The sequence below is a fragment of the Equus asinus genome, chromosome 8, assembly GCF_041296235.1.
Source record: "Equus asinus isolate D_3611 breed Donkey chromosome 8, EquAss-T2T_v2, whole genome shotgun sequence".
NCBI classification, from domain to species: Eukaryota; Metazoa; Chordata; class Mammalia; order Perissodactyla; family Equidae; genus Equus; species Equus asinus.
The window spans coordinates 79,183,122-79,206,764 of record NC_091797.1 but is presented as its reverse complement, the minus strand read 5'-3'; the positions used below and the strand labels follow the sequence as shown (position 1 = coordinate 79,206,764).

At 47.8% G+C, this 23,643-nt stretch overlaps 1 protein-coding gene across 1 annotated transcript in view; it reads right to left on the bottom strand.

Annotated features, from left to right (window-relative positions):
- The window catches only part of RPH3A (rabphilin 3A), a 255,820-nt gene that overhangs the window by 123,631 nt on the left and 108,546 nt on the right, over positions 1 to 23,643 (bottom strand). The window lies entirely within an intron of this gene.

Below are 23,643 nucleotides of genomic sequence, written 5' to 3'. Positions count from 1 at the left end.
ACATTCTGATGAATGAAGACTTAAAAACTTTAAGATTTTTTAAGGAGACAAAGAATAAGTCTTCAACTTATTTTTCACTCTATGTTGGTTTTTTGTTTTTTTTTTTATTTTCACTATCTCATGTTTCCAAAACAATCTGTGTGGCAGCAACAAGAATCACACATACATGATCAATTGAGAACAAGGTGGAGCTATAGATAAACTGGGCCCCGAAGAGCCAGGTCCATTTCTGGTGACCAGAAGCTGGGTGTTTTTTGGCAAGCCCCCTAGCCTCTCTGAGCTTTGGTTTCTGCTGTTTCTCAATGAAATGTATTCATGACTAGTAGGAAGATCAAATCTGGACGCACTTGGAAAGCAGACGGTGCTGCCCATCTGTAAGGTGCATATTGTTATTCATAACCTCTTACTTCTAGGGAGCAGAAGAGTGAGTGTATAAAGGACCAGCCAGAGAAGTTCTGGCAACTTCCTCTGCTAAGGCATTTTGTCAAATGCATCCCAGCATTTCCTGTGACTTTTGAGTCACATGAGGCCAGGTTTGGAGCAGAGCAGAACTGGGGTGAAAGCCCAGCTCGATCATTGACTAACTTAACATCCAAAGTCTCAGTTCCCTTATTGGAAAAATGGTGGTAGCAACACTTCATGGGGATCTGGTGAGAATCAGGTGGCATCACGTATGTGAAACTGTCAGCATAGAGTTGTCACTTACTATTTGCTCAATGAATGGGAGGGTTTTCTTTAAACCTTCTTTGCAGTTATAGCAGAAGCCACTTTGCTTTTAGAATCTGTGTCCCAAATACAGTTTATAGAAACCCCCACCTCTGGATGGAAATGAGTCTACTTTCTGACTCAGGCAGGGCTCCCTGGAAAACAGAGCCTCAGGCAAAAGCGTGTGCCTTGACACATGTTGGGGAGTCTGATCCCAGGGAAGTGAGAGTGAGAGTGAGAGAAAGGAGGGCGACAAATTAAGGAAGTGCGTGACGGAGCTGGCACAGCCTGGGGAGAGGTTGGCTGCTCAGCATGGAAGTCTTCAGAGAGGCTGCACGTTTGAGCCGTCCCTCTGGGGATGGGAATAATCTATCCGCTAGCCCTCAACTCCCATTGGTCAAAACTCTCCCAATGGGGTGCCAGCTGCCCCACGCTTCTTGATTTCACATGGGTGGGTATCAACTGGACCTCACAATGCCTTAGTGGTTATAAGGGACCAGAGCAGCTGCCACAGCAGGAATGAATAGCAATGATGGTGGCAACGACCATTGACTCTAAGACCCTGAGAATCACACAAGCTGTTGCCAAGCCCACTGTGGCTGGAAAGCAAGGCAGGTGCGCGGTTCACGGGAGGCACATGAGCTCGTTCTGATCCATCTTCCACCCAGGTGAGAGCCCGGATCTGCCTCCTTAATAGTCACACTAGAACGTCAACCTGCTCCCTGCTTATCTAGGGTCTAAAGCACCCAGATGCTCTCCCAACCGCCCATCTCAGAGAATGGAGAAAGTCTTCTGGGACCTGGGGAGCATGTGGTCCTGCTCTGCTCCACTCCCTCTGTGCGTCCCGTTAAGAACCGACACAGCCCTCTGGACAATCTCTGCCCTTTGCTCCAGCAGCCTGCTCACCTGGGCCTCATTAGCTCAGCCTCCTGGGGAGCGTCCGTCAGGAGTGGCACCGAAACGTGAGATCCCGGACTCTCTATCAAAGAACGCGGTGGACCGCCACAGCCGTGCCAAATCTATCCTGGCTTCCGCCAGGCTCTCTCTGGGAGGTTAAACCATGGTATTCAGAGCCCCTTGTTTAAATTCACCTGATTTCACTCAGCCATTTGTTCAGCAAATATGTGTTGAGGAAATCAATAAGAAAAAGACAATCTAATGGAAAAATGGTTAAAGAGTAATGAATAGGCAGTTCATAGAAAAGAAAACACAAATGACTCTTAAGCATTTGAAAAGATGCTCAGTCTCACTCAAGAAAGAGAAATGCAAATTAAAGCTACACCGAAATACCATTTTCCCCCATCAGGTTGGCAAAAATCCTACAGGTTAATAACACGCTTTGTCTGTGAGGCTGCGGGGAAATACGCGGGCGCTGTCGGCGGGGGTGTTCCTGTGGCGTGGAATCTGACGACATCTATCAAAATTACGAATGCAGATAATCCTCGACACAGCGATTCCCCTTCTGGGAGTTTATCCTGCAGAGATGTTTGGACTTGCGCAAAATGATATATGTGCAAGGTTATTCACTGCAGAATTGTGAGAGCAAAATATTGAATAAATGAAGATACATCCAAACATTCTACATCGATATTTTTAAAGAATGAGATCTCTCTCTATTTGCTGATATAGAAAGACCTTCATGAGAGATTGGCAAATGATAAGGCACGGAGGAACATGGATATGCCATTCCTACAAGAACGCTGCCTAACAAACCACCCCAAACTGAAAAGAGGGATCGCTCATTCTCACGCTCACGGATCTGAGAGCTGGGTGGGGTTCTGCTGATCTCGACTGGGCTCAGTGGGTGCCTCTGCTGCGAGCTACAAGCTGCAGGTCCTGTCCAGTCTGTTCCATTTCCCTCATTTGGGAAGGCTGAAGGGGCGGCAGTTAACCAAGGCACGTTCCTCTCACGGCGGGTCATGGAGACGAGAGCACGAGACCAACCACACAAGGACTTTTCAAGACTCATGTTTCGTCAGCTCCCATCCCATTGGTCAAGTCCAAAGTCAAGGGCTGAAGAACAGCTCTCTCCTGACCGTGAGGCCGTGGCAGGGGTGTGGATGTCTAACACGACCAGAGAAGAGTGAGGAATGGGGCCAACAGCTCCACTCACATTACACAAACACACACACATATCTGTACGCAATTTTACTTATCTCCGCATAAAGATATCCTGGAAAAACCTTTAATGATAAGCTGTACTGGGGGCCGGGAAGAAGTGAGAATTAGGTGGATAGAGGATACGGAAGGAAGAAGACATTCCACTGTATATCTTTTGATATTTTTTTACTCAGGTGAATGGTTTACCTGTACGAAAAAAAAAATGAATGCAAACTGCAGATTGAGTACCTAGTAAGTGCCAGGCGCTGGGCCCGGTGCTGAGGATAAAGTTGTAAATACAGCAGACCTGATTCTGCCTCCAGGGAGCTGATGGCTGAGGTCAGCGGTTCTCTACCCCAGCTGCCGCCAGCACCACCCAGGGAGCTTTTTAAAAATACTCATGTTCAGCTCCAGTCCCAGAGATTCTGATGTAATTAGGTTGGGGTAGAACCAGGCATATATATGTTTAAAAGGTCCCGGGTGGTTTTAGTGTGAAGCCAGGGTTAAGAATGACCAGCCTAGTAAGAGGAGGCAGGCTTAAATAGATAATAACACAATTAGTTGGCTGCACCTGTGCTAAGCACACCAAAGGAAAAACACATAGATTTCTTATAGTACTAAGAAAAGCTTTGTTTTTCTTGAGTAACTAAATTCTTCCTTCTCTCTGTTATAAAAAGCACAAGACTTGATGTATCTCCCTTTTCACTTTGGCAGCCAGGAAGCTCAGCACCAAATTTGAAGCTCAACTGGAGCCACTCCTTAAAGTTATACTGCCTACACATGTGTAGTCTTTTCCCTGAATTGAGTTTCTGCTCTTACTTATTTTTTGGTTGATCTTGAATCTCTATTTCTATTTTGTCGTTGGTTTATGGTTTGTGTTCCTATAAGGTGTCTCAAATCTTTTATGAAGTGGAGGAATTAAATTATTAATAACAATAATATGACTTGTTTATTTGTTTGGCATTTATTATGGTCCAGGCACTAAGGTGGGTGCTTTAGGTGTTTTATTTCCAATTGTTTAAAAAAAAAAATTTACAGGAGAGGTATCATTATGCTCATTTTACAGATGATAAATGGAGGCTCAGAGAGGTTAATAGCTTGTCTAGAGTCACACAGCAGTAAGTGGCAGGGCTGGTATATTAGTCTCCTACTATTGATCTAACATATTACCACGAACTTAGTGACTTAAGACATCACAGATTTATCTCAGCTCTAAAGTCAGACGTCCAAATGGGTGGCCAGGGCTGCATTCCTCCCGGAGGCTCTGGGAAGAATCATCTCCTTGCCTTTTCCAGCTTCTAGAGGCTGCCTGCATTCCTTGGCTCATGGCCCCTCATAACTCCGGCCCCTGCTCCTGTTGCCACATCTCCTACCACTAACTCTGACCTTCCTGCCTCCCTTGTGTGAGGACTCTTATGACTATGCTGCCCCCACTCCCACCCCAGAAAATCCAGGATAATCTTACCCTCAAAATCCTTAACTTAATTGCATCTTCAAACTCCCTTTTGCCACGTGGAGTAACACAATCAGAGGTTCTGGGAATTAGGACATGGACATCTTTGGGGGGCCATTACTCAGCCGACGATAGCTGGGATTCAAACTCGGGACCCTCTAACCCCTAATCGTGTGCTCGTTTCACTGTTCCTTGCTGCCTCCACAAAACCTGGGGTTTATTTCTGTGAAATCATTGATCCCAGGCCTTCATGGGTCTACAAAGAGAGAGGAACATACTTGCCTGCATATTGGACAAGACACAGGAATAATAACACGCTCTACAAAGAGAACTCCCCCATTCCAGTTGGAGCTGGTAGGGCTGTTTGTAAGGTAAGGCGCCTAAGGACAGTGCCCCGTCACGCCCTGCGGTTGCCATGTGAGGCTTCAATTAGTGGCTAACGTGGCTTTTCTGCACTTTTCATTTGTTTCCTTGTTTGTTGCTTCCTCCACTAGAATGTCAGCCCCAGGAGAGGGGACCACATCCATCACACTCGCCATAGTATCCTAGAGCCCAAAGGAGCACAGTAAAGAGCTGGCATTCCACGGATAAATGCAAACCCTAAAATTTCCCTGATCCGGTGGATAGCATTTCATCGGATACAAAATTTGAAGATGGGGGAGGGAATCGAGTGGGCTCTGCCCAGAACCCCCCACCTTTGGGAGACGCTGATGTGAAAGCTGAGGCCCCTGGTCAGGACCGTAATGGAGGGAAACGAGAGCAAGATGGCGTTCGCGTAGCTGTGCCCTTCTGAGAACAGAGATTACACCTCCTGAACACTCTACGTGAAGCATTCTGAATCGATCGTGCTCAGACATCAATAACAATCCACCTATGAAAAATCCTCCCCCAAGGGCACAAAGATAGATGTACAAGGAGATTCGCGGCGCTGTTTGTAACAGCAAAAAAATGGGACACAACCCAAATGTCCATCAGAAAGGGTTTCGGGAAATAAATGACCATACAGTCACAATGATGGAATGCCATGGAACTATTAAAAGAATGGGATAGATGGGGAAAGTCGTCCAAGATATATTACTAAGTGAAAAAAGTGAGCTGCAGGAAAGTTTATAAAGTATGGTCCTATGTTTAAAAAAAACTGTAACGCAATAAAAAAAACAATATATGGACACTTTCTAGTTCTTTGGTTCCAAGAAGCAAATTTTTTCACCTTGTTTTTGAAATTAAGACTTGCCTTCTCATATAATGCAGCATTTTATGTTTTGCTGAAAGGCTGTTAAGTTGAGAGTAGATTACCAATGATATGGTTTAGAATAGAAGAAACAAGAGGGACATACATTAGCATATACATTGAAAGTAAACACAAGAGATAAGCATATGCATAGAAAAGCTAAAAATATACACATTTTGAATTTAGGGGTGAAATAGAGAGCGGAAGGTGCAGGAACAAAGCAGTGTATTTCTATAATTGAATTTTTTACTAGGCACACATATTACCTTAGTAATGAGAAACAAATTAAGGTTAAGGAAAAACTCTTTCTGTGACCTCTCCCTATCATGGGGAAGAGTCAAATCCACTTTGCATTCAGGAAAATGGGGGCATCAAAGGGGCTTGTGACAATTTTGTAAGTTGAGAAAATTGAATCTCACTTGTTTTTTTAAAATAGAAAGAACGTTGTTGTTTTCTGTTTATAAAGTAATTTGTGCTCATTGTATCATTAAACACCCAAATACACGGAAAGTGGGCAATGAAAATTACCCACAATCCCACACTCTAACCCCAAAAGAGAATGAATCTTAACACTGGGGCGCATGCCTCTATTTACCAAAGCAGCACCAGTATTTATGTACTGCCTTAAAACCCAATTTTGTCCCATTCAATATGTAAAGAATATCTTTGCGTGTGAGAATACTGCAGTACCATCATCATTTTCATGACCCCGATACATTACATATTACATACACACTTGTGCCACAACTGGTATAACAGAGACCCTATTGTTGAACATTGACTTTGTTTCCATTTGGGGGCCAATTTAAATAATAGTGCAGAGAAAATTCTCATGCACATATCTTTAAGCATTTATCTGATTATTTATTGAAGGTAAATTCCTAGAAGGCCAATTTGCTGAGTCAAGAAGTTTGCACATTCTGTGAAGGCTTCTGATCCTTGTGGCCACATTTTCCCTCCATGCCAGGAGTGGTTACGAGCATTTGTCTTTATGGAGCATGGACTTCATGCCAGGCCTTGCATTCCATTACCTTCTGAACACTCCTTTGAGACTGATGGTTTTATTATCCCCCATTCTATAGATGGACAAACTGAGGCTCAATGAGGTATATAACCTCTCAACGTCACACAACTAAAAACTGGCAGAGCCAGGAACAAAAACCAGACTGTCTGCCTGCAAAAGGCGAGCTCACCATCATAGCACTGTGCTGCCTGCTATTAATATGGCTTCCAGAATAATCCTATCATTTTATCATCCACCCAACAGCTCTTGAGAAAGCCCGTGGCCTCATTTTCTCCCCCTTTGCCAAACTGAGTATTCTCACGTGAATCACGTAGGGAGTGTGCAGTTACAAGCAACAAAACACTCAACCCAAACTGGCTTAAATAATAAAGTGGTTCACTGGCTCAGGTAACCAGAAGTCCTAAGGAAGGGTAAGTGTGAAGGGCGACCTGATTCAGCAGCGCAACGGTGAGACCAAGATTCAGGTTTTGTTTCTTCTCCCTGGCATCTATGGTGCTGGTTTCCTCCTCCATCTGACTCTCTTTCATGGTCCCAAGATGGCTCCCAACAACTCCCAAGGCTGTGTGTCTTATTCAAGTCTTGACACGGGGAGAGAAGGTTGACTTTGGAAGGTAATCTTTCCCAACACCCCCCAGTTTCTCATTGGCCTGAATTGCCCCCACGTGTTCCCCGGAGCCAATAACTGTAGCCAGAAGGTAGGAAGATGACAGTGACTTGAGGCCCGAGCGACGTACATGTTCTCGTTCCTAGATCCCAGAGCGGGGGTAGATTTAACTTCCTCCAACGGCTAAATAGAAAGGTGTGGAATGAAAGTCAGGACACTTATCAAGAGAAGGAAGGTTGGATATTGGGGATCATAGCATACACTCACACCCCACCCATCTCCTCTCTGGCCTCACCATTGTAGCACCCCCTCCACACCACTGTACCCTTGCTCATGGCAGGGGGAAGTCTCAGGGAATGAACACTCCCACGGAGCAGGCTTCAACGATGATGATAGAGTAGGTGTATAGATACCCCAGCTCCCTCACCCCCTAGGTAGGTCGACCGAGGTGCGTGGCCCATAGCAGCTCCCAGAGTTTTCCAATGGGATTAAGCTCCAGTTGCCCACAGTAATAAGTGGCTTGGTGACTCATCCTTCTTTGGCTCCTTTCTCTTCCTTTCTCATGTCTCCACTCCCCTCCCAGTGTTTCCTGGGACCACCTCCCAAATAAACCACTGACCCGAGATCTACACCCGGGAAACCCAAACTGATGCCATGATGCAATGACAAAGTCCACTACATGATTATTTTTGGTCTTGGTCTAGTTTGGGCACATTATAAAAAGCTAAAATGGCAGCATTATGAGGCTGATGATAAATGTTCGTGCAGTGGCTCTCCACGCCGGTGAAAGAAGCCTATCTATCCCCAGGCTACCTCCTTCAGCTGCAGGGTGAAGGAGAAAGGAGGCCCCCCTCCTCCAGAAAGCACTCAGCACTGACCAGACAAGAATGCATTGCTGAGCAGCTCATCGCAAGACTGTCCTGCAGGTATAGACATCCGGACTCCTCGGGGAGACTCCTTTAGGAAAAAGAGAACTCTAAAGACTGACTCAGCCCGTGGGAAACTGGGGTTTTTAATATATCTCTTTCTGGGTTCATTTGCTATAAACAAACTATTTGTCTGCTTGAGAGATAAAAAAGAAGCCTTTCCTTAAAAGATGCCACACGTTAATTTTTAAGTTTGTTCCTAAAAGATATAATCTCTCCTTTTGTGCCTGTTAATGGGATTTGTATGACAATCATTTATTTACTGACTTAATTAATTGCCATATAGCTTTGCACAGCTGGATGGAGCCTGGGGAAATGGCTGATTTCTATCAGGAAAAGATGTGTGAGCAGCTTCATTTCAGGGATGAGTCGTAAACTAAGCAGATTTCTAGCTCGGAAATGGCCCTATTCAAAGGGAAAAACCTCGAGACTCTTTAAAATGGGGCCTGATTTCCTGAGTCTGAGAGTAGGAAGGAAACTGAAAGATTATTGAGTAAACTGCCTCCTTTTACACATGAGAGAGGTGGAAAGAGAAAAGCCCAGGAAAGAGAAATGCCCCATCTCTGAGATTACTGAGCGAGGAAGTGAAAAGCCATGCAAAGTCCCAGGCATTTTGATTCGAGCCTAGGGCCTGTCCCACAGAGCCTCTGCCACACCCCAGAGCGCTGAGGAAATAGACAAAATGTACTTCTGTTCCCAGTGGGTGGGGCTGGGGGCTGTTGGATCAAATGGATTGAAGATAGAGGCAGGAAAGATGCCTAGCTTAGAATGTCCTGGAGAACACATCACTCTCTCTGTCTCAGATAACAGCAACTCTGGGATAAAGTGAAACTCTTGAGATAAGACACAGGAGGTTACTTAGACAAAGAGAATCAAATATAAATGCTTTTAAGCTCCAGGTAGGCAACAAACAGGTGAGGTAGGTGGGAAGTGAACATAAGGGAGTGGTGAGGACTATGGCAAACATGAGAGCATGTGCCCATCTCAAGGATCCCAGTGTTGCCAGATCACCTAAATTTTTTAAGAGAGACCAAAAGTCCAAAGCGTTATGTGAAAAAAGTGTTACATGATATCTTCTAGCTTTTAAATCTTGGCAATTGATGTAATTTTCAAAAAAGATGACTTAAGCCCCATACAAGCCAAACAAAACGTCATCTCCCAAGACATCGGTTTGTAACACCTGGTGGCAAATCTGGTTGTTCATTCATTCAAACATTCATTCATTTGTTCGGGATTGATGGCAGTGGTTCCTAAATCTTTCTACATTAGAATCACCTAGGAAGCTCAAAAATCCTAGTGACCACACATGCACCACACCAATTACACCAGAACATTTGGGAGTGGGAACTAGGTGTCAGGATATTTTAAGTACCCATGAATGATTCCAATGTGCAGCCATGTTTGGGAACCACTAGTCTACAGTGGGTCAGGCTGTGGGTTAGCTACCTGAGACACAAGGATGACCAGGACAGACATATTCCCCATCCTCACGGGGCTTACAGCCCAGGGTGGGATTCAAACAGCTACCCAGACGTGGCCAAGGCTGCCAGCTGTCCACCGAGCCTGTACTCCCCATCTCTAGGGCACATGCTGGACTACATTTCCCAGCCTCCTTTGCAGGTAGATGTAGCCACACATCTGAATTCTGACCGATAGAATGTGAGCAGAAGTCATTTATGTCGCTTCCAGGGGGGCCCATGAAACCCCCAGGTCTGCTCCTCTATGCTCTTTAACTCCTGTTGCCATGTGCTAAGGATGCCACGGCCACCGTCAGCCCAGGTCGATGGGTCCACAAGTACCTGCGAGGACCACCTGCGGACCTACACCAGCACCTCTGAATTGCTGCTGAGATCTTGTGACAGCAGCCTAACCAATACGCTAAGCGATTATAATAGAGGCAAGAACATGACAGCAATAGTACTAGATGCGGTGGGGGTACAGACCCAGACTGTGGGGATAGGGGAGGCCCTCCTATTTATTCACTTACTCATCCAACAAATATTTACTGAGCACTTGCTATGCACCAGGCATAGATGCAATTAATGAAATCAATAAATAAGTTATTGTCACACAAATCCCATTAAAAAGTTGCAAGAATACAGCAGTGAAAGAAAGACTTCAAAATCTCTGTTTGCCTGGAGTTTAGGCTTCTCAAAGTATATGGCGACATTTGAACTCAGATCTGAAGGGGAATAAGGTGGGCAGAGATCTGGGGAGGGGACACAGGTATCAGAGCTCCTAGAAAGGGAGGGAGGTGTGCAGCGGCTGTGGGGGTGGGAGGAGGCAGCACTTTGGGGGAGTTTCAAGTGATTGGACCTGGCTGGAGCAGGGAGTGGGAGCCCGGCGGGTGATGAGAGGGGAGACAGAGAGAGACGGAGACTGAGAGACCGAAAAAGACAGACTCTGGCAGAAACAGAGATGGGGAGAGAGCAAGGCAGAGAAACTGTCAGAGACAGAAACAGACAAAGAACCAGAGAAAGAGAGCAAAGCAGAAAGATATGACAGGAACAATGAGCCGACACTGCAGAAGCTCCTCCTCCTGATCCCACACGCACCGGCCTGATTTTTACTCAGGAGACAGACGTCCACATTTTACTGAGGTTTACTTTGCTTTGTTGAGAAGGTAAATATTGCATCTCCTACAACCCTGGGCGATTTCTCCTATCTGAAGCCTCAGAGGAAGCCCCACGCTTGGCGCAGGCAGAACCAGCAATGAGGGCTGTCATTCACCACCCAGCCCTGGGTCGAGCGATGGAGGGCGGGGGGGGGGGGGGGGGGGGGGGGGGGGGCGCGTCAGGAGACCTGAGTCCTAGACCCTCCCTGACTCTGGGCGGCTGTGGGGTCTCTTCCTTGGTGTCTTCATTTGTAAAACGAGTGGGTACTTTCCTACTCTGACATTCTGTGGCAGCACAGAACACACAGTAGGTGTTCAAGAGTACTGATTCGTGGAAGGGAGGGAGGGAGGAGAGAGAGGAAGGAGATGAGGGAGAGAGCAAAGGAAGAAGGAAAGAAGAATGGAGGGAGGAGGGAAGAAAGAAGGGAGAAAGGAAGGAAGAAAAAGGGGGAGGGAAGAAGGAAGGAAAGAAGGAGATTTTGAAGACTAGACGAGTGCTATGGCAAGGAAGCAAGAGAGGTTACAGGGGCTTGAACCTCACCTGCATTGAATCTAAAAAGAGAAAGGCTGCAGCATGGATCTGGGTTTCCCCAGGAAGCTTATAAACCTTGAAGAGATGCCCACAGTTCCATAACCATGGAGGGAGGAAGGAGAGACCGGCATTCAGAGGTGGCCACTAACGGGAAAGCACAGAGTTGAGTGGCCACCTCCCCCAGCCCCACAGAGCGTGCTGAGTGACAGCTAGGCGCCGGAGGAGAACAATGGCAGCAGTCTGCCTCCTCGAGGTTTTGGAGCCAGCCCAAGCTTCCCGGGGCGAGGTGATGGTTCTGAAAAATCCCCAAACATTCACTCCTCTCCCTCCTCTTTCTTAGGGAAGGAGTCTGGGAATTTGCTCCTTTCTAGCTAAAACCAACTATTTCTGGACAGCGGAGGCCTTTGGATTTTCAAAGGGTGACAAGGGGAGCTGAATTCACACTGGGAACAAATGAGTAGGTGACAGCTCACCTGGGAAAACAACCTGTGGGAGATCAAAATGCATGAAGACTGGAGATGGATCCACGAGCCCACGTCACTGTGAGTACATACGTGGGAGAAAAGGGAACTCTTCCTTACAATAAAATGCCAAGGATGAAATGTGAAAGGATTGATGGAGTTGGAACACCTTAATGGATGCTAAGACTAAAGGTGGAAGTTTGATGAGTATCAAGATATTTACATGGTCTCAAAGCATCCCCCCACCACTTACTTGTTAATTACAAAGGGGAAAGTAACCTTGCAGATGAGAAACCTGTTGACCCTGTTAACCAAGTGATGAAACTGAACCCCACCAGGGTCAGGACAAAGACAGCATGCGCCTCCTGAGACCAGGCACCAAGGAGAATCCAGCATCACTTCTGCATTATTCCTGCTGAAGCACACAGCCTGAATCTAATCACGGGGAAGCATCAGGGAAGCCCAAACTGAAGGCGGTTCTACAAAATAATAGGACTGAAGTCCTTGAAGATGTCAAGGTCAAGAAACAGATAAGGGCTGGGGCTGCCCCATGGCCGAGTGGTTAGAGTTCCACATGCTCCGCTTCAGTGGCCCGGGTTTGCGGGTTTGGATCCCAGGCGTGGACCCACTCCACTCATCAGCCGTGCTATGGCAGCAACCCACAGACAAAATAGAGGAAGACTGGCACAGATGTTAGTTCAGGGCTAATCTTCCTCAAGCAAAAAAAGAGGAAGATTGACAATGGATGTTAGCTCAGGACAAATCTTCCTCACCAAAAAAAGAAAAGAGAAAGAAACAGAGAAGGGCTGAGGAGTTGTCACAGATTTAAGAGGCTAAGAGACACAGCAACTCAAGGCAAAATGCAGAATCCTGGACTGGATCCTGGACAGAGAATAAAAGGACTTTACTTCAACAGTTGACACAATTTGAAAATGGACTGTGGATTAGATAATAATGCATAGATGTTAAATTTCCTGATTTCAAAAACTGAACTGTGGTTATGTGAGAGAATGTCCTTGTTCCTGGCATACACACACTGAGGTGTTTAGGAGTTAAAATAAAAAGGAAAACTGAAAAAAAACAAAAGACAAGAATCTGAACATCAAAGCAGAGAGTCAGGGCTGGTTTCAGGGGTCAGGGGAACTGTGTTCAAATCCCAGCTCTGCTACACCCTGGCTTTGTGACCTCAGGCAAGCCACCTGACTCTCTGAGCCTCGGTTTCCTCATCTGTAGAATGAGGCTACCTGGTACCTTTCCTCATGGGATTATTGTGAAGATTTGATGAGATAGCCCCTATATGGCCCGAGAACAGCCTCTGGCATGGACAGATTCTTGATAAATGTTAGAGGCAGCCAAAAATCTAAAAGCCTCAGGGTTGGGTGAGGTCCTCTGTCTTCCAGTCCAACTTTCCTCCCAAATATGGGTCTCCCTGGGAAACGCTGTCCATGAGAAGAAGCAGGATTCTAAATCCGACTGAGAGAGTCAGAGCTATGAGTCCACCCTTTCGTTTCACAAATAGACAAACTGAAGCCTAGAACCGTCAAGGTCAAGTGGCTTGTCAAGATCAGTCTGACTCACCAAAATTTTAATTAACACCTACTATGTGCAAGGCCAGTGCTAGACAATGTGGGAGTTTCAAAGATAACCAGGCTCAAAGACCGAGTGTGAAAGCGTGTGTGTGCAATTATTACAGACCAGAAGGAAATGCTGCCCACATGTCCCTGTGAAATCTCACCAGTCCCCAAACCAACCAGCATCTTTAGCATCCCCATCCCCATGTCTTAACTCAAAGCCTTGTCTTACTGGGATGTCAAACTCTTCCCCATTTCTCTCTACAAATCTTCTTGTGCTCTTACTTAAGACCTTCAGTTGCTCCCTATTGCCCTTGAGATAAACCCCAAACTCCTTTTCAGAGTGTACGTCAGCCCAACTACTCAGAACAGCCCTGTGAGGAGATTGACAGTCAAACCACAAAATTGATTGAGCACCCTCTATGTGTGAGTTCCCGTGAGGGTGCTGGGAGGATACAAAGAATAGCTTATCGCCTCCACTGTTGGCAGCTTGCACGGTAGCCAAGGAGCAAACACTCCTGAAAAGATAGTAGGCCACCCTGCGGAGACAGTCTGGAGCACTGTTTCTCCAGGTGTGGTCCCTGGAGAAAGCCGTGCATCTCACTCATGAAACTCCTATTGCATGAGGGATGTCGAACACACAGCAACACTTTTGTGATCAATCTTTGCAGCAAACCTTCTGTGGTTTGCAGGGAGCCAGCATAAAAGAGGGGCTGGTGTTTCACGCTGTGGTGGGCAAAATGCTGCCTCCCCAAATATGTCCACGTCCTAATGCCCAGAACCTTACGTGGCCAAAGGGACTTTGAGAGATTTGATCTGCAAGACCTCCAGATGGGGAGACTATCCGGGATTACCTGGGTGTAATCACAGGTGTCCTTATAGGAGAAGGGCAGAAGGAGGTTTGACTACAGAAGAGGAAGAAAGAGATGAGATGACAGAAGCAAGAGGTTGGAGCGACGCAATTGCTGGCTGTGGACTACAAGGCCAGGAATGTGGGTAGAAGCTGGAAAAGACAAGGACGTGAATTCTCCTCGAGAGCTTCATGCCAATACCGTGATTTTAGCCCCATGAGACCCGTTTTGGACTTCTGACCTCCATGACTATAAATAAGAAATCTGCATTGTTTGAAGTCACTAAGTTTGTGCAATATGATACAGCAGCCGTAAGAAACATATGCGTGCTTCGTTCCACGCATCACAACCTGTGATGTCAGGAGGAGTATTTACCCAGCAAAGAACCTACCTTTCTCCTTCAGACCTGGAAGGATAATGACCTCCGCTGAAAATAGCCCCAGGATACAGCACTATTTCCTAAAAAAACACAGTTTTGGAAATAGCCCTGATTAAAATAGCTCCTTAAATAATCCAGTTTAAGAATGCCAACTCTTTCCCGCCAGGGCCCTGACTATTACAGATTCTCATTAATCCCACTGCCCAAGGATGTCTAAAGGCTCGTCCCTAGACTTCTGCACATTCCAGCACATTCCAGAACATTCCAGAGCATTCCTGTCCCTAGATTGCCACCCATCCCAGAGGCTGATTTCCTCATGGTGCTCTCAGCATCCTTGCTCCTGGTGTCTTAGGTGCTTCCTCAGATCCATGAGCTTTATATAGAGCATAGGCAGCCTCGTTCCCTCTTCAAATCCTCCAGAGAATCTACCACCAGCAAGAACTTCTTAACAACGTCATATTCCCGCATATTCCACAGGGGGCACCGCAGCAATGTGAACACTAGCTGGTGGCCACTGTAGACGTCGCCAATCTCACAAGATTTATTGGGCTTCCACTTGAGTCTTCAGCTGCCCTATGCCTCTCTCCAACATGCTGACGCCTCTCTGCTCCTCCTCCCATCTCTTTCCCCCTCACCTTCTCCAAAGCTTTGGAGTGAGACCTAGGACATGAGAGCAGAAAGCTCGCCCTCTCCCCAAACACTCGTCAAAGTAATCTTCTACAGAAAGACCACTCTGTGCCCACGAGGAACTCCAGCAGGAAAAAAATGCTGTTCAGCCTCAATGCAAAGGTAGCATGAGTTTGGAGTTTGGAGGATGAGAAGCCAACCAAAATGAGAGAAGGTGAGAAGAGAGATCCAAGAGCAAGGAACCTGAGCAAGATGGCAGCAGGTGGGAGCCCAGGAAGAAAGACAATTGATGGGAGAGGCTCTGTAGTGGGAGCAGCTAAGGAAATTCACAATGTTGGACATTAAATTTCAACCTAGTTGCTGTTGTGTCTTGAGTGGTGGTCCAGCTCAGCCATCCCCAAACCTTCAATAAAAGTCTGCCATGCACAACTCACCTACCTCGGTAATTCTTTGAGGCACAGAGGAGAGAGACTGTGTTCAAAGCAAGACAGAGACGACGACAGCTTCAGGAGGCAAGATAGCCCATGAAGCCATCTAGAATTCCAAACAAGAAATGATCAAGAGGACAGAAGCCCTCTGAGAATTCTCAGATATCCCCAAGCAGGCATTGAACTTCCCCAATACGTGGGCTGGAGCTTGCCCCGTTTTGATTTCGATTTCACAGGGACAAGTGGCCTTGGAAGTGTGGAGGATTGGAGACATCCAGATGGCACGTGCAGGTAGCACTCTCAGACTTTGAACCTGAGCGCTAATAGTCAAGGCCTCACAATCATAATGCAGAATAGAGAAGTGCCTGAACCTCTGCTGAACTGGGGTGCTAATTACATGTCTGTGAGACCATCAGCGAGAAGGCTAAAATTAGCCAACGATCTGATACGTTGACACTTGGCATCAGTAACTGAGGCTTCCGTGAAAGACAGATTTACAAGATGAGCTTACGTTTCATGAGGACACACAAGCTTTCAGAAGCCCCAAGAAATTCTGCAAGTTCAGCATTTTCTCTGCATCCACCTGGCTATGCATCGTGGTGAGAAAAAATGCTGGCTTGCGGCTCCTGGAGGCAGAAGAGGGTAGGAAGAGAGAGGGGCAGAAGCTGTTAGATCAAGCTCCCCGGCTTAGTCACTGGAATGTATTTTCCTAACGATATTCATTGATATGCATATCTGGAACCAATGCTTTTCAGAAAAGAAAAACAAAATGAGGCTCTGTGGCTAACTATAGAATTAAATACGCTGCCGAAATTGCTGAGAGAAAATTGCCTAGGGTCTCCAAGCTGAGAAAAACACTCTTATTATAAACCGGAAAATGAGCCAAAGGTTTAACTAAAATTGTCTCATTTAATCCTCACAAATACGTTAAGTGATTGGTGCTATTATCAGCCCCATTTTACAGATGGGGGAACCAAGGCTCAGAGAAGAGAAGTCACTTGACTGGCGACTCAGTCAGGATCTAATCAAGAAGTTAGAAACCATTTCAAGAATTTCTAACAGAGAATTTAATGCAGGGGATTGGTTACATAAGTGAGGAGGGAGCAGGAATGGTGAGGCCACCCAGAGATTAGTGAGGGCAGAAAGATGCTCTATCCCCAGGCTGGAGGGCTGGAGGGAGGAGGTGGCACTCCTGGAACCCCGGGGCCAGGGTCACCTGATGGAAGCTGGAACTTGGAAGAAGTTAGCAGAGCTGTCACAGGCAGAGGGGGAGGGGGAGAAAGACCCTGGTGTCTCCCCCGCCTCCCACCTTCTAGGTTAATGCCAGTGCCTCCCATTGGCCGGACCCAGCAGGAAGCCAGCTGACGAGGAAGTCTGGGAAGGGCAGCCCATGGGGCTGAGCCCCCCGGACCAGGACAGCTGGTAAGTGGCTTAGCCAGAATTTGAACCCAGGTCTGATCCAGCCCAGTAAATCACAGCTCATTTCATGGAAGAACACAGCAACCGACTTTACATTTCTTCAGGGTGGCACCCATGGTCCCATGTGAAAATGAGGGAGGCTCAGATGACCCTCCCAGATTCTGGGCAGTGCTCCCTGAGGACACAAGTGGGCCACTCAGAGACACGAGTTCCAACCCGGGCTCAGGCGATGGCTCCTTGTGTGGATTTAAACAGATAATGTGACCTCTCTGAGCCTCAGTTTCCTCCTGTGAAAAACGGGTGATAGAAATACACCCCTCACAAAGCTGATTTAAAATTTACAGAGCATCTGGCTCACAGCAGGTGCTCAACAAACAGACCTAATTACCACCACCATCAACGTCATGGAACCCACTCACAGAGTTATCATCTTCCTTAAGGGGTGAGTGGTCTCCCAAGGAGCCAGGGCTGACAGAGAAGAAAAGTGAGTTTCTCAGTCACGTCTACAGAGCTGTCCTGGGCATTCTCTCAGAGACTCCTCAGCTGTCAGGCAACTTACTCAAGTTCACTAACAGTTACAGGCTGTTCCGGGGAAAGAATACCTAGGGATCCCACAAATTCTGTTTATTCTGGCTCCTTCTCCTTAATGCACACATTTACCACACGCTGTGACTTGACTTGACTTTCCTCAGAAAGTTGTTTGTTGAGAAAATCAAACACCCAAGCAAGCACACTCAACTCACAGGACGTACAGATGCGTTACGAGCCTTGGGTTTAGAAGCCATTAGGGAGGCGCCAGCCACGAAGGTGATGAGGTGTACGAGGCGGGCGCAATTTCAGCAGGAAGCTGGCTGAAGCGCTCTGCTGTCGGGGGACGGGCTCCATTTGCTCAGCACACAACCATCCCATGAGCCAGCTGCTCTTGGTGATTGGGCTGGAGACAATGTGGCTCCCAAAACGACACCACCAGTCACCTTCCTGGGGGACCCTTCTCACGGCCTCTGCGTCCATGCAGTTGAGGCGGCAGAGGGTGGAATCATCGAAGACAGTGCTCCTTCAGGAGTGGCCGAGAAATGCTTACTCTCTGTATCTGGTTGAATGGCGTCCCCCCTCTGCCAAAACCCTGTCCCCTGGGAACGTCAGAATGTGACCCTGCTTGGAAACAGACTTCACAGATGGAAGCAGTTAAGATGAGGTCCTATTGATAAGGGTGGTCCTAAGTCCCATGACCGGTGTCGTCACTGGGAGAATAGGAGTGACATCACCAAGATGGCAACATACGTTGTTCCTGACTTTGCTCCCCCTCACGAGAAGAACAACTATCGACTATTTGTGGACAAGACACCCTAAGAACATTCCAGAACATGGGGGTGAGGCTGAAGCAGCCCCCTCCACCACAGAAGACCAAGACAGACCGCGTTAAAAGGATGATGGATGCTAACTAAGCTTATTGTGTAAGTTTCACAATATATGTAAGTCAAGTCATTATGCTGCACACCTTAAATTTCTATAGTACCGTGTGTCACTTACATCTCAATAAAACTAAGAGGAAAAAATAATAAAAATACATTTTGGGAAGATCTAAAAAACAAAGAAGAGAGAGAAGACACACAGAGATACACAAGATCCACACAGGGAAGAAGATCGTGTGACGACAGAGGCAGCGACTGGAGTGATGGGTCTACACGGCAAGGAACGCCAGGAGCTGCTGGGAACCGCCAGAAGCTGGAGGAGAGAGAAGGGTTTCTACCCAGAGTCTCAGAGGGAGCACGGCTCTGCCAACACTTCGATTTCGGATTTCTGGCCTCCAGAACCGTGAGACGATCAATTTTGCTTTAAACCATCCAGTTTGTGGTCATTTCTCATGGTAGCCCCATGAAACTAACGCACTCTCCATTTCTGTAGTTATCTCGTCACAGACCGGTAACAATGTGTGGACCAGCGCTGGCAACAGACCGCACGTGGATCAGCTCTGACCGAAGGCGCTGTGGGTGTGGATCTGGGCTCCGTCCCTCTCCAGCAGGCGGGCTCCCCAGGGGAGCTTGTCCTCTTGCTTCCCTAGGACCTGGCACCGACACTTGGGAGAAATTTGGGGTCACGGTGTCCCAGGTACAATGATGGGAGGAGGGACAGTAGGCAGTTCAACCCTGAGGCCAGGGAAACTATTCTTCATATCATTGACCCCATGGTCCAGTGTACCACCCGCCCCCTTGGAACTTAGAACAGTACTTAACGCAGATCCCCAGGGAAAATTAAAGCAGAGGTTTCCTACTGTGCGCACATACTGGAGAAGGACTCTATGGCTCAAAGGGAAAAGTACTACAGGATCGACTAGTCATGTCTGCCTGGGATTGAAATAGGGAATAGTGACATGTCTGTGCCACTCAACCATTCCAGCTTCCCGTAGGGGCAGATCCATGCCATTTGCAACCTTCAAAGTGCCAGCCTTTCCGAAAGAGAGCTCTGAAGAGTAAGAAAAATAACAATTGCAATGGTGGCTAACATACATTATGCACCTACTATGTGTCAGGGCCTATTCTGAGAGTTTTAAATCTTTCAAGTCACTCAATCGGCACAACTCCATGAGGTGGTCACTATTATGACCGTACGGGAAATTAATTGCCTTGGCTTGATGGAGAAACACATTTCTGGACAGCCGCTGTCCCCCAGCTTCACGTCACTGTTCTTCACGTGTTCAACAAATATTCACGCAGCACTTACTATGTGCCAAGGCCAATACAAATTCCTGAGGCCACAGAGGTACATAAGACAGAGCCCCAGCCTGATGTCTGGAGGCATTTTTAGTTGTCAAAACCGGCAGGGGTGGATGCGACTGGCATCTAGTGGGGAGAGGTCAGGGATGCTGTTCACCATCCTACAATGCCCAGGACAGCCTCCACAACAAAGAATTATTCAGCCCAAAAGCAGAAATTCTAGTCTAAAGGAGTCAAAGTCAAGGTGAATTTGAGATGGGCTTTGAAGGATGTGTAGGAGTTTGGTGGAGAAGGGGGGGAAAGTCATTCCAGGCAGAAGGAAAAGCCTATGAAAAGGTGAAAAGTAGTCAAGTAAAGGGCAAGGCATGTCTAGAGAATGGGAACAGCTCAGTATGGGTAATAAAGTAGGGTGGGGCTGGATCCCAGTGGGCCCCACTAAGTATTTTGAATTTCATCCTATAAGCAATGGAGAACCATTTAAAGTATTTGAGCAGGGTGGGTGATAGGCAGGTCAGAACTGAGAGAGAATGTCGCGTGAAGAATTAAGGGAGAATGGGCAAGATCGGGGCAGGAGGCCGTGAAGTCAGGCTGGTTCCCACACCATCTCCGCCCCAGCTCCTAGTTAATCTCAAATTCTGGGCACCTAATCTCCTCCGGCAGGCCCAACTGCAACATACTGTTCTCCATCCCAGACTCTGCCAGGCACAGATTCACAAAGCAATTAGCCTCTGCTGCCAAGGCAGAGACAGGGGCCTGCCCGGCCCGTGAGATCCTGCCTCCGACAGGAGAGAGCGGAGCAGATTCCCACCCCCAGCGCAGGGCGTCTCCAGCCATTTGCATCCAGAAGAGACTTTTTCCTACTCAGTTTAACTGGGGAGGCAGAAAGACACTCTAATTGGAGTTCTCTTAGAGGCTCGCGTGTGCACACACACACACACGCACACACAGCTTTCTAAGGTTCTGTCCCCAACAGCTCTCCATGCCTTTTTCTCCTCATTTCTCTTGACTTCGTCTGCAAAGCATTTTGAGGGCCCCAGTGGGACACGCAGGCCTACGGCCTCCCAGGGGTCAGCAAGGCCCCCCACCTCCCAGCAAATCAGGCCGTTCGCCACGCTTGCCATCAGCCCAGATAATCGATCCCGCACTCTCAGATCCTGTTTTTCTCCTCGGGTGATTTTCCGAGGCCTTTATCTCTGCTCCATGACAGCCAGGGCCACAGTCAGAGTAGAGTTCCCAGTTCAGGAGCATGGACTCATTCACCGCAGGGCTCAGTTTCCTCATCTGTATAATGGGAATCATAAGGTTTCCAATTCAGAGAGTTGTGTGGGGCATCGTGGAGATCAAGCGTGTAAATTGCCTAGTACGGTGGTCGGCCTGTAATAAACGCTCAAGAGATGAAGAAAGAGATGATAGCACTGTGACCAGAGCCACCTAACGCTGCACGGCCCTTCACACTCTCCTCTTTCTCACCACACATCCTGGAACCAGGAGCCTCGCCTCCTCCGTCTGGGCCCCTGTCTGCGCACACACTCTCCTTGAATCCTCATGAGGCAGCCGTGGAGACGTGCTGCTCAGATTTCCCTTCAAGAAAGAATTTCCTTCAACTAAGAGAACTTCGGGGTCTGCCACTGCGTTCGAGCCAAGGCCACCTTCTTCCCAGGCAGCCCCCAGACAATGACTGAGCCTGGTGGGGGTACCAGGGCCTGACCATCTCTGTCCAACATGGGGCTCCTCTAAGGGGCAATCTTTGCTCTGGAGCCCGCCTTGGGTTGGCCAAGACTTGGTCAGACCTGCATCACGGCCCGAAGGTGCTCCCCACTCAGGCCTGCTTCCTCTCCCTTTGTCTTTCACAGGCATTAACCCCCAGGAAACATCTTGCACCTCGAACTCTATCTCAGCATCTGCTTCTTGGAGGACCAACTGACACACCTCACAACAACCCTTGATGCAGGAGTGTGTGTGTGCGCGCGCATGTGTTTTCAAAGCTTGTTTCCTTCCCTGTCATGCGGAATCATCCTGGTCCACCCACCGTATGACTTCACCCTGCAGAACAGAAGACTCTCATCTTGAATGTGAGACGCGTGAGGACAGGGGAGGTGTCCCAGCGCCCTCAGCACGGTGGCCGGCACCTTGCAGGAGCAGCTCAATGCACATTTGTTAAATGGATGACTAAACTGATGGCTGTAGCGTGGTATCCAGCTAGGGCAGTGCTCTGCGTCTTACAAAAGCAAAAAATATTCAAAAAGTCAAATTTCCGTCTAGTCTAGACCCGGTAATAACAAGATCTGCCAGTATCTACTGAGGACACAGTGACGCACCCCCAAGATGCCCCTTTAGGGAAGGATGCACCACCCCCGCTGCAGAGCCACTTTGCCCAAGGTCACAGGCATCCCGGGGTGGCCCACACCAGAGACTGATTGATGTGGAGTGTACAGGCCTGGGCATCTTGGCCATCCTATCTCCAGGCTCCCTGTGGGCTCAGTGGTAGCAATGCTTGGCCCCCATTGTAGCTCAACCTCTCCCTCCACTCTCTCCTGCTTGCATCCCCTCCTTTCCACTGGCGTTGATCCCAAGAAGTCTCCTTCATAAACATCCTGCCTGCTAATCTCCATCTCAGAGTCTGTTTCCCAGGGAACCCAACCTGCGACATGGGGTAACCGTGCTAAGAGCATTCACACACATGGACTCCTAGCATGCCCACTACCCGTGTCCCAGGGGGAGGACTTATTCAGCCCAGGGAGCAGATGAGAAGTCTGAGGCTCAAGAGGGTCATGAGCCTCTAGCAAACCGAGAGCTGAGGTTCAAGACCAAGTGTGTGAGCTTCAGAGTCTGAGGTTTGAGATCTTCGGAAATGAATGTTGCCACCTTCCGCCTCCAGATCGGTCTCAAAATCGCGCCCAGCTCTCAAAAATAGTCAAGGCAAGCACCCAAACTACTTGTCTCCCCAGACCCAGCTCCCCCCTTGTGCCCCCCTAAGGAGCCTCGGTGGGGCCCACCGCGAACCAAGACCACCAATCAGGGAACACGAAAGGTCGTTTGAAAGGAGCTGTTGCTGAGTGGATGGTGAGTCGAAAAGGATGTTTAATGAAACCTGTTTATCTGATTGAAGCCCGAACCTGAGAAATGAGCCTGAGGCTCCACGGCCCACCCGAAGCCTGTCAAAGAACCAAGGAAACACACAAAATATGGAGCTTCTTTATGGATTTTTTTTTCAATGTCTCACTAAGCAAGAAAAAGGGAGAGAATAAAAAGTACAAAGACTGCACCAATTTGATTGAAATATTTGCTGTCTTTGGGACCAAAAGGAAACCTTCCTCCGTAATTAAACGTCATTTTTCTAGCAGACTGAATTAGAAACCCTTCAAGGAGAAATTCCCCCAAATGGGTATGACATGATACCACCATCGGAGGCTGCTGAACCAGGAGGGAGGGGACGGGAAGAGGTGGCACAGACCACAGAGACCGGGAGAAACCAGGAGGCTGTCGAGGGCCCCCCAGCAGAGCAGAGACTGGGAGCAAGGGAATTAAGAAACTCTCTCCAGATGCACCATTTGTTAGCAAGACTCTCAAACACGTCCACAGGTGATTAAGCTTTTAGAAGACAGGCATTTCCTCTAAATTTAATAGGAATAGAGAGCTGGGCATTTCCTGAAGCTCCAATGCTGCATAATGAGTCGTTTATTTTGTACTCGACTGGCGTTTTTTAGCATGCATGGGGGATGGATAAAATGACAGTCACTGTCTGACTCTCTGGCTGCCTAACGTACCAGGCGCCGAATCTCCAAAAAGATAGGGAAGGAAACTTACACCGGTGTTTATTGACATATTCCCCTCTCTCCTCACAATTTCTCTCGGGCACACGCGCGCACACACACACACACACACCATAAACTGAAATGGACGAGAGAGCTTCTCTTCCCCTAAAGTGAAAAACACTGCATTATTCCCCATCCGCAATAGTTAGCATCTCAAAATACAACCAGCTCCAACACAGAATCCTTACA